Genomic DNA, 17,621 nt, shown 5'->3' on the forward strand with positions numbered 1-17,621 from the left:
TATATCCCTGGATTAATTTTTGCGAAGAGACTGAGGTTCTTACACAAATACAAAGTAAATGTTTCGGGGAAAACACAAATATCGATTTTCAGTGATCATATACTTTTTAAATAAGAGAATAAAATCAATTTAAATGAATTAAAATAACGTTTTACTTGCAGTTTCAGCACTGAGCCATTAGAAAATGTACGCATGTTACTCTGGCGCAGTGCAGAGTGGGCACACTTACCGCTAAAGCACCTTTTTACCATCATTCTGCATCTGCATCTCAGCTAAGACTAATCAGTTAATTTCATAAAACACCATGAAAATGAATACGGATCGATTCAACCTCACTATTGACGAGTATTTGGGTATTTTTAAGTTATTATTATTTGGGTGGTTCGTAGATTGATAAAATGCAGTTGGTTCCAAGATGCCTGCTCGCAGAATGACAGTTTCATTTAAAAGAATGAACACACTACTGTCATGTCATTGGCGTTTCTTCCGATATTTTGCATAATAGTAAGTTGTTATTATTTAGCACTTTTGATTTTACAGCTGTTAATTGAAATTAATAATATTATCTTATTAATAACTATACTATTTTTATATTAAATAAATAAATATATATCTTTTTAAAATACAGATATATACCATGCTACATGTTCCAAAATATAATTTTACAGTTTTACCAGTGTGAAAAATGGGAATCGTGCTCTTCAGGGAATTCAGTTATCAAGGTGACTTCTCACAACCGAGAGTCCTTCATCCATATCTTCTGGAAATGCTTCAGACATATTGGAATGAATGGGGGTCAGCCGAGGCAAATCCTCTTATCATTTTTTATGTTAAGCCATAACTCTTTATGTTATGTTAGTTGCTTGCATTGGTGTGTTTACAGTGAACAAATACAGCTGTTTCTTGCAGATCTCTTGGCAATGGCAGAATATAGTTAACTTTTACAACTGTTGTGTCCTGACTTTACTACTGAGATGGTACAAAACGCAGCCAGGTAGATTCATGTGTGTGTGTGCGTGTATATATATGTATGTATATATGTATATACAGATATAGATATAGATGATTCCTTGAAATTTCTCTCCTTTCACATTGATATTTAACGTAACTTTCATATTTCCTTTCCTTATTAAAATAGACTTTTAATAATTACACACCAGGACAATCCATTTACAAATAGGATATAACTTTATGGGTTCCACAGAACAGTTATGATCATAAAAAAAAATTTACAGTGAGAAATGAAGTAGGCACAACTTGTGATTTTGCAGGATCGGATCGCAGATATTTTTTGCAGACACATATGATCCTAATAACTGAATTCCACCTTTCAAAATGGCCGTACCAACCATAACTTCTTCACAAACCATTTGGCCTGATGATCAGTTCATTGAAAACTTTGCTAATTTAGTAAATTGCATATTAGGTAAGCGCATGCTGTAAGGATGTGCCATTTTGAATGGACTGGTTAAGATGGGTCCATTTTAGGCCAAGGCTTTAAAACCTTTCATTTTGTATCTGGGGGAAAAAAAATTACCACATTTTTTTATTTATTACCAAACAGCTGTATTTCTCAGCACCATTTCTGACAGTAGTGTTGCATTCTCTCCTTATATGTTTCAGTTGCCAGAATAATATATTTTAAGATCCTTCCATTTCAATAGAATTCTAAACAAGAAATATATAATATGTAAAAAGAAATTTAAATTATTTGGTTTTCACAGCTACATACATCATGGATAGCAAGAATGTGAATAAGCCCAGACTACGCTCTGTTTAACAGAGCAACATATGGGAATATAAGCACACATAAACATTAAATACGACAACCAAAAAGAAAAAGCATTCACAGATGGAGCATGGACGTCATAGCATGGATTTGTGAGACTTTGTCTCAAATGACTGAAGAAAAATGGCAGCAATTATCCTATTTAACACACAACTCTTGAAATTGTGGCACAGCTATGCTCTGGATCACCGGTTCATAACCTTGAGTTCAGAGAGGTGCTAGTAGACACCCTTTCAAAACAATGTGAGAAACGCTTTAAAGTGGTCTTCAACCTGGGGTTTCGCATAGTGGGACACCAGATGGACAGTCTGGGCTGAATTCAATTACACGGTTCACATCCATTCTGAGCGAAGAAGGACATGGCCCAAAATAGCTTTGGTTTCAGATAATCTTTGATTTTGGATACAGTTTAGCTTTAAAGCCACTGTATGTGTATTTTTCAAAGACTGTATTGTAGCTATGTGTTGTGACTTTGAAGCCCCCTACAGTTAAAAGAGTGAACTTCGCTTTCGTAATTACAGTAAACAGTAAATGTGAATTTGTTGCTACCGTAAAACAATCCGCCCTTTTCGCGGTATTTCGTATCCGCTCACCAAGCTTACAAACTCCCAGGCATTTGTGAAGGAGCGCGGGAAAAAACAAGCCATTCGGCTCAGATAGATTATGTACGCAATCAGAATGATTTTGAAATTTACATTTCAAGGTAATTTTTTTTTTAAACATACAGTTGTTTTAAGATCTTTTTGTGATGTTTCATCCATCATTAATGCGTCAGACATTGTGCTTCGAATGAATTTAAAACCAGACTTTGCACAAATGATTTATACAAGTCATATCAAATTTTTTTTTCTGTTATTAAACATCTTAAGGCTTTACACCAGTATGTGAAAGTAGTTGCGCTGTAGCTGATATCTGTTTCATTTGTCTAAAATAAACATCGTCAATACATACAAAGTGACTCAAAACCACCATCATGCGACGCCTCATATATTATGTGATAATGGAAAAATAAAAGCAGACTGAAGATCATTCGAGGAAGATGTCTTCTGTTGGACAGGAATATTCCATATGTTCTTTGTAGTACTGCTGAAACGCTTTCCTGTAAAAATAAAGTATTTATTTATATGCACATATATAAATTATCCACTGTAGCCATATTTTCATTTCATTTTGGGAAGGTCTAGATGTGATTTTAGATCTAGAACGAGTTTTGTTTTTATTTGTGCTTTCAAAAGTTTACTCTGGAACAGAACTCATATTTCTGCCTCAGAAAGCAGCATAATTCTGCCATATTTTAACGTAACATATTTTTAACGCTAACTTGTAAACCATTAATGATAGTTCACCCAAAAATAACAAGTCTGTCATTAATTCTGTTAAAACCCTAAGACCTTTGTTCATCTTTGGAATGCAAATTGAGATATTTTTGATGAAATCCAAAAGCTTTCTGACCCTGCATAGAGGAACTACCACATTCAAGGCCCAGAAACATAGAAAGGGCATCATTAAAATAGTCCATGTGATATCAGTGGTTCAACCTTAATTTTATAAAGCTATGAGCTACAAGCTAAAACAAAAACAATGACTTTATTCAACAATTCTTCTCTTCCCTGTCACGGTCCGCCTCTATTCACGAGAGTACCATGACGCATGCATGTGCATTCCTTTGCTTGTAAGAACGCATACTTGTTCTACGTCAGTGGCACCACATGCATGCGTCATGGTTTTAGTTCGTAGCTCAAAAATATCTTCATCTTGTTCAGAAGATGAACAAAGTTCTTGCTGGTGTGGAATGACATGAGGGTGAGTAATTAATTACAGAATTAATTCATTTTTTGGGTGAACTATCCTTTTAAGCTACAAAGTTGTTAATCAACGGTATATGCTTTTGGTATATGCTTTTTTATTTTTAATAATAATGTATAATAGCAGAATTGTTTGTGGCTTATAACTTTTTTTACAAAGACATATTTTTTATGTGAAAAATAAAAAGTGGAAAGGCACTGTTGCACTCTATTTTCCCTTTTGACCAATCAGCAAAAATATGCCCCCCCCTCAAAAATAAAAAAATAAAAATAATGTATACTATTGTATATGCAGAATACATGATGATAACATACATAAAGCAGTATGTTAAATGAGTAGGAAATGTTCCACAATAAATAACTTGGTTTCAACAGGAAATATAATTGAGAAACAAAAATTGTGTTTGTGGGATCTAGAGAACTCACCCAACAGATTCAGCCAGTTTTGTGGTTGTATCATCTGAAAAGAACACATGACAGGCGAATCTCTCATATGCTGGATGTTTCGTTATTACTCCAAAATACCTGAAAGAAACACACAGAGAAAATATTGATATTGATTGTAATAATCCAGTGAGATTTTTGTTTGCACAAGGAATCTGACAATAGCCAGGGCTCAACACAGAGATCTGATCTCACCATCATTCAGTCTGGAATAACATGAAGAAACAGGACAAACTGAGACCGATTAAATCCAGAAGAACTGTGGCAATGTCTCTAAGATGCTTCAAGAACCCAATTCGCTTATTTTCAGATCGGAACAAGTCAAAATGGAGAGAAAGTTTCTAATAATAGCACTTTGAGAGAAACCATGCATTTCTGTTTATACTCACTTCTTGTTCTTCGGATGGCACCCACAGAAGGAGATGTTTTTCAGCTGAAAAAAGTGAAAGCACTTCTCACCCTGTAAAATACAGAAAGAAAGACTAATCAGCAGCAGGGATTGAAACATTGGTGTAAGCTGCAGTGTGAGGTTGTCTTAGTACGTGTGCTAAACTCCTGAATCCTGTGGTTTACATCACTGAGCAGGCTCACTAATTCACTAATTCAGAGAGGTTTAAGGGGCCCCCCCCACCCACATTATGGCTACAGATTACCATTCGGTCTTAAAATGCTTAATTGCATAACTGTAGGTCTGCAAATGTTGCATCATAGAGCACAGCTGATTGGAAGAGCCTTTTGGTGGCAACATAGCTACAGTGTGAAGCAGAGGCAGGAGGAATCATTTGACCTTGAGGTCAAAGGTCAATTTTTTATTTCCAAATAATTGGAAATTATTTGAATTAAAATGATTATTTATCCATATTATAGATCTATGGATGGTAATATTGAGAGCACTTCAAACTGTGTCATCTTATTCATTCCTATGCTATTTCCCTATGTCCCTATGTCATCATCAAATTTTTAAAGATAGAAATCATATTATTTATAACAAACACTTATATATATATTTAAATGTATGTGTTCTAATATTATATTACAAAATATAATTAATAATTTTCATTTAATATTAATTTATTCCAGACGTATCCTCATAACATTGATCTAACATTTTTTTTTTGGATAATTTATAAAAACCCTTATCACATGTTAAGTTAATATCACTTTTTGCAAAAGATCATATTAATTCTGTGAGGTTTTGTATCATTACTTGGTGTGGCTCAGTTTTCAGTTTTATTTCAACATTTCTGATAACATCATATAAATTAGTATCATAATATGTCAAGATTGAAAAGTTAAATTTTGTGTTTTTGAAAATGTCATATGAGAGAAATATGTCTAACTTCAAATATAACATTAAAATATTAAAAACAAGGTTAAAATAAGGATACAAATTATCAAAATTAAATTGACACCATCAAACCTTTATTGAATTACCTCCATAAATGATAAAATATCATTCATTTTTATTTATTTATTTTTTAAACTTTGAGGTTTGAAAAGATACTGCATTACAGGAATGACCCTTGTGCTTCTTTAAAAATAATATTATAGGTCTTTTATATTATACAAACCCTTCCAGAAGTCCGACAGTCATCCTGAACGATGATTTTCACTCCTCGTGTGTTGATTTCCAGAATGCAAGGCGAAGGGGGGCTGAACTGCATTGTTGTTCGTCTGTTTGATGCTATCTGTTTACAATCAAATTGCATATGAACATCAGATTACATTTAAACAATATCATATCTGTGTAATTATGTAAATATATATGGAAATCCAGGGCAGAATTATAATGCAGAAATGGATGATTAGTATACCTTTTGCATGGCGGCACAAAGCACATCATTCCCTTTGTGATACGGAACTTGAACGGAACCAAGGAATTTTACCCAGAATTTGTCCATCCAGTCACTTTTGACCTCTAAACAAATCAGCAGACAGAGAAGGCCATTATTCCTCAATGTACAAGATACAAAAGCTCAAATACTTATAGCAAAGCCAAGATGTACCTTTAACAAGTTCATCTTTTGTCACTTTGACAGCATAAAATGCAGGGAAGATGCCTCTGGATCCAGTGCGCATGTTGTAGGCCTCGCACCATAGATCCTCGGCCTGCATATCAACTATTAAGGGGTCATCTGCCTCTAACTCCAACTCATCTTCATGGCGAGGAATAAACCTGTAAAAAGGCCAAAATTTGGTTTAGGGTAACAACCAATGAGTAGACTATCTATTTGAAGAAAACTATATATTTGTGTAGTTTTTCCTATTATTCGTGTTTCATTTGGGTCAATGGGTAAAATTCACACTCAAATTAAAAAATATATATTTTTTGGGACAGTTAATCTGCTTGCATTATGACATTATTTTAATGACAATTAAGCACATTTAAAGAAAATATATTAATAATAATAGCAACAATAATAATAAACCAACGCACTATAACAGTTATGCTTTGCATAACTTAAAAAAAAAAGAAGTTAAAAAGCAGAAAAAATAATAATAATAATGGTCCCCAAAATAGGCTTCATTCAATAATAAATAAATAAATAAATAAATAAATAATCTTCCTTAAAATTTATTTGACAGGATAGGGTTAAATGTCCTTTTTAAGTCGCATGGTTACTTTCCTGTTTTTTTCTTTTTTTTTTTTCAAACGTTGCATCAAGAATTTGATTGAATTCTTACCTGAACACTGCTCTGTGGCTCTGTTCTCTTTCCTCTCCGTTAATAACACAGGAGAAGAATCCAAACTCAGCAGCTGAGTGGGAGAACAAACGTTCATTGTCACAACAAGAACAACAAAGGATAGAGACATTTCGGTAGGAACTGCCGGCTGAATTTCATCATCTTGATCCTGGCTGGTGAAAGGTGGGTCTGATAGCAAACCCATAAATGAAAAAAAACCTGGTGTTCTTGCAAAGTCTCAGGCAGATGCATTACTGAAGGGGTGCCACAAGGTTCAACCCTTGGCCCTTTGCCATTCTTTCTGAGCATCTCACACTGCTCTTGCCTTCATTTGATATCCACTGCATATTATTGCAACATACCAGAAGCCAAAAATAAACTCATAAACTTGGCATTGTGGAAAGTGGAAGTGTTTCATGATCAAAGTAGCCGAAGCAGCCACAGTAAATGACTAAATGGATTTCAGAGTACTTACAATGTTTAAGATCTGTACACATTTGCAACAACCCCTTTATTAAGAAAATGTATTTCTAAAAAAACAAAAACAATTAAATGAATTATTTTCTAAATTTCAAATCAGCTTCTATTACCCACCAGATAAACGTGACCGTCCATTCACAAAGACATTCATGAACTTGCGGGAACGGGGCATGTCTGAGGTGGTGTCTGTGGTGGAATCCGTAGACAAACAGGAAGTGTCTCTCCTCATGCTTCTCGCTCCAGACTCTTCTTCCTCTGCGTCCTCTTCCTGATCCTCCTCATCCTCATCGATGGCAGACTCATAGACGGTATTGTCACTGTCACTTTCGTAACCTTTGTAGCAGTCCTTGATACTCACTAGCTCGAGCTTAGCATGCTCATCCACCACCAGGGTGTACTTAACAGAGTCATAAGTCAGTCCCGAAGCATCTGTGCTGACCGCCACTGTCTTTAATTTCCCTGTGTCCTCCTTCACCAATTTAGGCTTACGGGATTCAGCCCACTGACAAGAGTCCTCTGCATTGCTGAGGCTGACAGTCCGGCATGGGGGTGTGGGTGCGTACACCTCATCCTCCTCACTAATAGAGGGGTTCGGACAACCCGCTGATGGGTAGTAGTGAAGGGGAGGAAGCTCTGTGTCCGAACTAATGGACATGCGGTTGCTGTCACTGCTCTGGGACAGAAATGGCCGCTCTTGTTCACCGTTGACTGGTGTGAGGTGGATCTCCTCTGTTGCATTTCCTTCTGAAATGACATAGTCCTTGTTTTTGTCGACCAATTGATCACACATACCTTCATTCTCCACAAGATAATGCACTTGTTCCCGATAGCCATTGACGGTGTGATACCGGGCTTTTTCCTTGCAAATGGTTGGGATGTCAAGGACACCCTCTATCAGTGTCACTTCCGTGGATTTTCCCTTCATGACTGTCTGTGTAAGGGGTGCTACCACATTGGACTTTTTCAAAGGTTCAGACAGCTTATCCTGCTTCTTGGTGTGAAAGGCTGAGGCTTTGTTTGTGGAGGAGGCAGGTCCCCGTGGTTTTGTGCCAGCCCTGGCCTGAACTTTGTCCGCATCGGTCAGGCTAACCTGCTCAGGTTTGACCGCGGGATCTCCTGTTTCACACACACAGAAGATTATACATTAGGCAATAAGCCTAATGGAGAAAAACATCTGAAGAGGATTATGTAAAATGTCAGTTAATGCCACAGTTAAAGCCTTGCAAAATGCCAAGTTTAACTCAGTACAGGAAGTAATGAATCCTGATGACTTTTAAACCAATGTAAAAGGTGACTATATGATATATATGGTATAATATATAAAGGTGAAATTTGTCATTTTGTCAACTGAAGAAAGGTACCATCAAATACAATGAGATCAAAGCTTCCTTCGCAACAAAGGTATGAACTTAAAATTAAAATCGTAATGAATTTTAAAATCGTATTGCAATAGAAGTAGCAACAGCAGTTTTTATCCATACTAGGACTAACATTCAAATTATCGAAAAATCTAGTATTGTAAGGCAGGGACTTAATTCAATCCACCGTTTGCTGATTGGATGGAGCCAGATCTTAACTGGAGAAGTCTGTCACCAGAAAGTCGTCTGTAGTTTCAACAGAAGATCCAGTTATGACTTTTGATTAAGAATCGCAAGGTAGTAAGAGGGGGAAAAAAATCAATGATGAACATCATTAAGAATAAGATCAAAAACATGGGTTTTTAAAAATATATAAAATATATATAAATAGGTAATAGAAAATAGTGTGAATTTTCATTTCATACAGACTGGTGCTTACATATAATGCTTACATATACCAAATGCTAATTTCCCATCATTAGGGAAGCATATCATTTTAGTATATAGTTAACTCATCCAAATTGGGACAAAGCCCTAATATTTACACTCCTAAATGTATAAAGCTGGAACAGAACAATTGACATTAGCTTTACAGTATCCAAACCTTTTTTCATACTGGAAGAGTCAGACACAAGTCTGACGAACTTTCTGGGTAAGTAGATTGACGGAAATCCCATTAAGCTAATCACATCACTTAAACACATTTTCATTCCATGAAAGCGAATACTACAAAAACAGCTACAGTATGAACAATAATACACCTACAACGTGCATTTCTTTCATTTATCTCATGGTAATTATTCTTATGCATGGAAGTGTTTATTGAAAAATTACTTGTTTGGAAAATTCAAGTCTCAGCAATTCTTCAGACATGTTCATTTGTGTGGTGTGAGTGGCCATTACTCACCCTTAATGTGTGGCGATGAAGAATGGCTTTTCTTATCTTTCCTCCGCTCTTTCTCCCCAAAGGAATTGTTATTTATTGTGTCCTGCGATTAAAGTAAAAAGATTGAGGGATAGGTTTTTCAATATACAAAAGGCTGAGAGAGTCCATATTGTTTATACCAAAACTAAACAGGATACAATTTTTGGACCACTTTTCTAAAAATAATAAATTAAAAAGTACAGTACAGTCATTGCATTTTTAATAGTTTTTATTTAAAGTATATAAAATTTAAATCAAATGTAAAAATTACACTAAAACACATACGGACATGTACATCCATCCATCATGGATAAATCAGCATTTCTAATTGTCAACACATTTTAGGTGCTTTTATATCATATATTGAAACAGAAACCATATCTGACTACAGTCCGTATAACGAGAGAGTTACAGGAAGAGCAGTCTACAGATAGATTAATTGCTCTTTCCTGACGCTGACTCATGAATTGACCACGCTATAATGCACCTTTAACATGGACACAACGCGCCCATCGATGATGCAGGAACTGGCCTGCGTGAGAGCGTGTCAGTAGTGTGTGTGTAAGTGTGGGGGTAGATGGGAATGCATAGTAGTGTTCGTGATGGAGAAAGAAGACACAGATGGCTGATATGATGTTCTCATTTAGTATGAGGAAAGAACCCAGATGGGAGAAACTCGATCCTTACAGTTCATTGCTATCTAATTTATTAATCGGAGCCTGTCTCAGTCTTTTACTGTAGGTCTACTAATATCAGACTAGAATTAAGTAATCTTTATTTCTGCAGGAAATATAATGGGTAACATTGAAATTTGAGAAAGGCTTTTTGAGGAATTGACAGTTATGCTACTATTATATACACAGTTAGCTATATGCTACTATCATATATAGCATTATCTATATTCTAATGTTCACCTAAAAGTTCCTTTAGCAGATTTAAGATGGATATTATTGGTGCTGATGACTCATCCTGCACTACATTGTTTCATCCAATCAGATGCTTTCTAGTGTAAGAATGACTGAACTTTAAAAAAAAAAAAAATCACTAAAGGCAATTGGCTTTTATTTTTATTTTTAAGGGAATACTTTTGCCCAAAAATATGATTTAGGAAATAGGACATATGTCAACAAAAGAAAGAAATGAAAGTTAAGGTATGCCATGAACACTTTTAAAAATTCAATTTCCTTGTAAAATCAACTGTTTAAATTTTTTAACAACTGAATATGCCATTTCTCTCAGAAATATGTCAGATTACAGAAGTAATGTAAATAAGTTGTCAATAGAGCTTCACATTGATTCTTAGGGTTTCAGTCAATACCCAGGGTTAAAATATTACTGTCACAATGTAGATATTTTTAGAGCAGACTTTCTCATGGTTTTACTTGTATTATCCAAAAACCCTGTTTTCTTTCAGGATGAAAAGCTCTTTGCTAATTCCTCAAATGCCCTTTGAGCCCAGCGGCTGTGCCAATGCTGCAGACGTGGAGAGATTCGACAAGGCAAGATTATGAGATTAAAGACAGGGAAGCACATTTACAGTCGCATCATCTTCTGTGATCGTTAAAAAGTCTGCTGACCTGGATATGATTCAGTATGCTCAAATATTCAAGCAAAAGCCTGTTTTTCAACTACTAGGTTTCATGTCACCTCATAATAATCAGTTGGCAAAATAATTGGATATAATACAAGTGGGCTTATGCAAGTCTTAAGTATAGAGACCACTGGTTTCAATATATCCGGTGATTTGGGAATTCGGGACACTGGACTGGCCAGGACTAATAAAATGGTAAATATTGTTATGCAATTCAGAACAACCTGATTAAACTGCTTTATATTAAATGTAAAAAAAAATTACATTAGGGTTAGTAAATGATGACAATATTCATTTTTGGGTGTGGAGTTGAAAATACAGAACACATAAAACCATTATTTCTAGAATAAATGTTTTTTCGAAAAAACTTGGGGCAATATTGAAAATTGCAGCAATCAGCATAACCAAATCCAATTTCAGTAATAGAGAAAACTGAAAAGGTCATTTTAAGTTCAGTACAGTCTGGGCTGGAAGTCTTTTCAGGAGATCAGTGCTGGGCCATTACTTAAATCATTTAGTTTCCTCAGCCTCATTACCCATGATGCACTTCAAAATTCAGAGAGAGAAGACTCAGTGAGTCATAGTTTTTTTATATATATAGTATTTAAATGCATTTTAGTTTTAGTAATTTTGTAATGTGCTTTTGTAATTATTATTATTATTATTTATTTTAGTATTTTTAAATACATTTAACTATTTTAATTTTGTATTTAAATTTTAAATTTTTTAATTTTTGTTTAGTAATATCGTTACTTTTACTTATTTTGGTTATTGTCAAGGCAACATTTCAGATTCCTTATATATTTTTTAAATCTAATATTTATTTTATTTAAGCTTTATTTCAATATCCAGAAACGATATTTTTTTATAGTTTTACTTTGATTTAACAATAACAATACTAGGTAAGATTATGCACAGTAATAAGAAAGAAATAACACTTTAACACATTTATAATGTTAAAAACTGAGACAACATGCCCCGGTCTCTTCTAACATGATATATAGATCAACAAATTATTTACAGTAGCTAGCCCAACAATGTCAATCACAACCCTTTCCAAAACAGTGCCACATATGACTATGTTTTTACTCCCACCTCATTATGTTTTGTTCGAATCGACCCATTAAAGTGCCGCCCCCTGCTGTTTGACCCTCACAGGTCAACAGTAATGATCCACTTGCGCTCTTTCTTGTTGGATTGCATTACACAGAGGGCGGATAGCAGTGATTCATAGCAGGTGGGACGAGCTGGAGCTCACAAACAGGAAACATCATCAACATCACCGGTCGGTAGTATCAAAGAAACCTGAACGCTACATGCCACCGATTTGCATACACACTGAAAATACATGCCATCCCTCCAGGGGAACTGCTCGAGATTACGGCTCAAGATCCTGTTTGTGCAGAATGGAAATCATCACTTCTACTTTAAAACAATTTGTAATCCCTGTCCATCTGCCTCAGACGTAATCACAAGCCTCTTAAAGACCATAGGCCACTGCCAAAAGCTGTCCGTCTCACCTGAGTCCTTGGCACTTGGGGGAAAAGATTCAGGGTGGTGGGTCTCTTGGGCCGATATGTATCCATGACGACGGCAGGGATGAAATCCTTTAGTTGAGGCTGAGTGACAGGCGGCCCTGCACCCTGCACTTCCTTGTGGTTGTCATCGACGGGATCAACCGGCCGCCTCTCGTTCTCCTCTTCCTCCTCTTCTTCCAAGATTCCTCCCTCTGCATCAATCAGGTCCAAGTGGAGCATCTCGGTCTGCAGCTCCAGCACCCCCCTCCTCCGGCCGCTCCTCGGCGTGCCATTGGTCGGCTGAGTCATGTGATCCTGGGAAGAGCAGGCAGCAGAGCTTTAGAGGCGAGAGCAAAGGAGCTGCAGTCAGACGCAGCCGGCCAATCAGAGCACGGGGATGACATCAGCCTGTGGCTCGCTTCCTGGCTGCTGTAAGGAAAGCTAATTCAATCCCAGAGAACAATGAGGCGTGTCACAAGACAGAAGCAAAATAAACACACCCAAAAATGACGAGGAGAACGATTATAACATGTTTAATTACACTAAACTGCCTTACTGTCTTTAAACTCAGCTATTCTTACCATAAGCACTATTCCAGTATCTAATTGAAAGGCTGTGAAAATAAAAAAAGGATTTTTACTGATAGTGATTAGATAATGATATCCATGCTAAACAGTTAGATGTTACTGAACATGTCTTAAATTCTGTCAAAGCAAATTAAGCTGAAACTTATGCTCTTTCAGCGCAGATTTTCTTAGCATTAACACTTACGTCATAATGCTAATCATTGCATTAAAATAATTATGATCAATCATCTGACGTAAATTAAAATGTTTTGGATTCTCTCTGTCAATGTCATGACACTAAACTGCCTTGTTGTCATTAAACACAGCTTTTGATAGCATAAACACTTACAGTGCTAATTATTTCATTAAAAGGTGGTGAATTCATAAATTAGGGATTTTTATGTAAGTGCTCAGACAATGATATCCATGTTGAACCACCAGATGAGACTGAACAATAAATTCTCTCTGTCAAACCAATAACTCTAACTCGCCTTATTGTCTTCAAACACAGCTTTTCTAGCAAAAAACACTTCGTAATCACATAAAAAGTTATTGAAATGATAAATGAGGGATTTTTAAGTGGTTAACATGATAAACAGTCAGATGTGATTGACTCTGACGGCTTCCCTCAGAGTTTATGTCTAATGCTAATGCTAACTGACTGCTATGCTAATTGGCTCTGAACACAACAGTCTCTTGTGACCTCACTTACTCACTCAAATACAAAAATTCTCAATCTCTACACATTCTTTGGGCTGCAATACATGGAAACGGATGATGTGCCTTTGAACTAAAAAAATCTATTTTTGCTGTTGGGTAAACAGCTCGCAAAGCTCTGCACCGTCAGATGAATCCTCATTCAGCTCCAGACTGTGTCTCATGGAAAGATAAGTGACTGTTTGGTTTTAGGGTGGAGATAAACCACATATACATGTTTTACTTTGTGGTGAGGACTGCCTGTTGACATGTAATGTTTTAAAATTAAGATAACTGTGATTACTATAGTAATCACTATAGTCCATGCTCTTGAAAGTCATTTTAATCAAAGGAAGACACAAAGGAGGTCAAAAACGGAAAGGATACATCATGCAAAAGTCTGCTGGTCATCATTTACACACCCTCATGCCGTTTTAAACCGGTTTGACTTTTTGTTCATAAAAAGCAAAAGAAAATGCTTCACAGAATGTCCAAGCTTCTCTTTTACACACTGAGAGTTGGTGACTGATGTGTGCCTAACATCATCTTTTGTTTTCTACATAAAATGATTTTGTAGCTGCGAATAAATCTAAAGTTAAGTGTAAGGTTTGATTCCTAAACTGGCCCACTGGAGATTAGCTACAGGCTCAGAGCAGATGTTTATTAACCCACATAGGCATGTCCAGGTGGTGCTTTGGCACACCTCCCAAAAATTAAGAGTAAACCCTGAAACCACAATATGTTTTATATATATATATATATACTAACAAAATAAATAAATGGTTAAAATTACAAATATATTGCTTAAATATACAAGTAAATATATTTATATGGAAATAACCTAAATTACTAATACCTTCCCAGAAAAAATTCACTGGGGTAGTACCTTTTCAAAAAGTACATTTAGGTGCTAAAATGAACCTTTAAGTTACAAATTTAAGGATAAATAAGGTACAAAAGTGTACCTTTTGAAAAGGTGCTGCCCCAGTGGGAGCTTTTGTACCTTCTTTTCTGAGAGTGTATGAAAATGTATGTTTACCCCAAAATGCCAGCTATGAAAACAGACTAAAATCTGTCCAGTAAGTTTATTTGAGGGTACAGACTTACACTAGGGTCGAGGTCGAGATGGCTGAGAGTGATTCCATTCTCATCCGTGAATTTCTGTCATTTCTGAAAGGTCGTCATCCTCGTATTCATTCAGACTGATGTCATGGGTTAACCTGCAAAGAGCCAGCACACCCACACAGATAGTGACACACATTACGTCATCCCTCCACGAGGCCATCGCTAGACAGTCATACACAGAGAGGCACGGCTTGCCTGCTCGTCTGATAACTGCACAACTACTGCAATGCTGTAACTTGTAGGTTCATAACTCATTGATCTATGAATGCAAATAAAAATGTAAATAAAATAAGTATGTATGCATATGTATATATATGTGTGTGTGTGTATACATTTATATAAAAGTGTATACCCCCCACCACTTTCTTTTAAAGTAGTTTCTTTAGTCATTTAATGTAATCCTGTAGTTATACGTTGACATCCTGCTAACTTTAAGATTATTTAGTTATTTAATAGTCTATTTTCTAAACCTTTGCATTGATTTATATACAAACAAATTTACATAAAATATTATTACATAGATTCAAAGATATTATTCAGAATTATGCAAGTTATGAATGTGGAAATCTGTTGTAAGAAAGCATAAGCAAATACAAACACAATTCTTCTGTTTTTGTTTTCCTAAATGTAAATCCTAAATGCTGATTTAACACATTGTATGAACTTGCTACATTCTTATTCTACCTAATGTTTTGAATAAAGTTGGTTTTCAGTATCCTAATACCTTCTGTCTGCAAGCTAGCCATTCACTGACAAATAAAGCTTTAAAAGCACTCTGACATCCAAAATTTGGAGTACTTCCTGTTAATATACCTGCAATTGTGCAGCCGCCACATTTCTAGATTGATAACAAGACAAACAATTTAACATAGCAAATTTAGTCAATATAATCAACCTAGCAGAACTATAAACGTCTTTCTGCAGACCACAATCATTATTGTATCCCTTGATTATGATTTTGTACCATTCAAAAGAATGATCGGAAACACAAACATACACGCATTAAATGAGTAAACCTTCACATCTCATTCAGTCCCATCCATAACCCTACATATATTTCCTTCATGCACACCAAACTAACATGTTGGCCTATTTCAGAACCCACAAGCTGATCCAAGGTCAGGTAAGTGCAGCGCAAAAAGGCCGTGCAGGGGCACACGGCAGTATCACTACTGTACCATTTCTCCCACTGTTCCTCCATCCAGCTGTCCCCATCCTCTCTGGAGTCCATGGCCAGGCTGAGCACCATCTGCAGGGCAGGGCAGGATGCCACTGGACCCTTCTTGTGGGGAAAATCGATGGATCCAACAATTCTGCCAGTTTATTTCTCAACCACCCGTCCGGCACTTCACACATAAATGTCCTCCACGAGGGTCCTCGGGGTGTTACATCAGCCACGGAAGCTGTCGAGGACGTCCTCACTTCCCCTTGTAAACATCCTACTGTACACCCCTAACACTCCTTGCTCTGCTCTGCGTGTGTCCTTCAATGGAGCCATTAAAGTCGGCAGCGGATGACTGAAGGAGAGAGAGAGAGAAAGAGAGAGAGAGAGAGAGAGAGAGAGAGAGAGAGAGAGAAAGAGAGAGAGAGGCGTAGTCTCCACTAAAAGGGTCTGCCACCCCACTGATTGATGGTCCAGATCAATGCGGCTCGAGTTGCCACCTCCACACAATTGCAGGCCAGTTTGGTGAAGAGATGCCTGCTGGGAATCGATGGCATTGATAACCAGATGAAAATATTTGGAAAGCTTCCTGAGATATACATTGCATCATTACAGTTCATTAGGATCTCCTCCTAAACCCTGTTAATTAGATTCAGATCTTCTTGCATTTCATTAATGGAAAAACAAGCATGTTATTGACGGATCATACATGCGTCATCTTATTTTACATTGTGCAGTGGGGCGATTGCAGATAATGTGTTATTGACTTGGAGGAGATCCGTTTCATTGTGGGACTCTGCAAAAGATGGAGGACGAAGAGAGAGAAACGGCAGAGATAAGAGTCTCTCCATGGTCAGTATGCTCTATAAGAGCAGACATTAGCAGACCTAGACAGGAGCTGAGAGCTCTTCCCTCATTAGCGCAGCTCCCACAGGACGCCATTCACATCAGCTCTGCTTACAGCAGCTCTATTGCATTACTACACTGCCAGCCTCACTGCTGGATGCTGACAGCACACTGATTTAATACAAATGTGAAATTCATAGATGTCATTTCAATCTTACACTTATTCAGAAAAAAAAATTAACCATGTGAGACTTTTATGTAAAACAAAGCAACAAAAAACAACAGAGAGAGGAAAAAAAAACAGAGAGAAAATAACAGGACAAAAACAAAAATAAAAAAACAAACAAAAAAACATAACAGAACATAAAAAACTAAACAAAACTCAAAACAGAACAGAACAAAGAAATTAAACAAAAAGTCCAAAACACACCAAAAAGAGAGAAGGGAAAGGAAAACAAAAACAAATGGGGAAAAAGAACACAAAACGAGAACAAAAGACATAAACAAAACAGGACACCAAAAGGACAGGACAATACAAGACGATACAAGAAAATACAATACAATAAAATAAATACTAAAAACAAAATACTATATATTTAATAGAAATAAAGGGAAAACAAATCTAAAATACA

The 17,621-nt window shown here is 36.3% G+C and overlaps 1 pseudogene; it reads right to left on the bottom strand.

Moving 5' to 3' along the window:
* Positions 1 to 1,179: 1,179 nt before the first annotated feature.
* Positions 1,180 to 17,193, bottom strand: LOC113066805 (C-Jun-amino-terminal kinase-interacting protein 1-like; annotated as a pseudogene).
* Positions 17,194 to 17,621: the final 428 nt, after the last annotated feature.

This window comes from Carassius auratus, chromosome 50 (assembly GCF_003368295.1).
Source record: "Carassius auratus strain Wakin chromosome 50, ASM336829v1, whole genome shotgun sequence".
Lineage (NCBI taxonomy): Eukaryota > Metazoa > Chordata > Actinopteri > Cypriniformes > Cyprinidae > Carassius > Carassius auratus.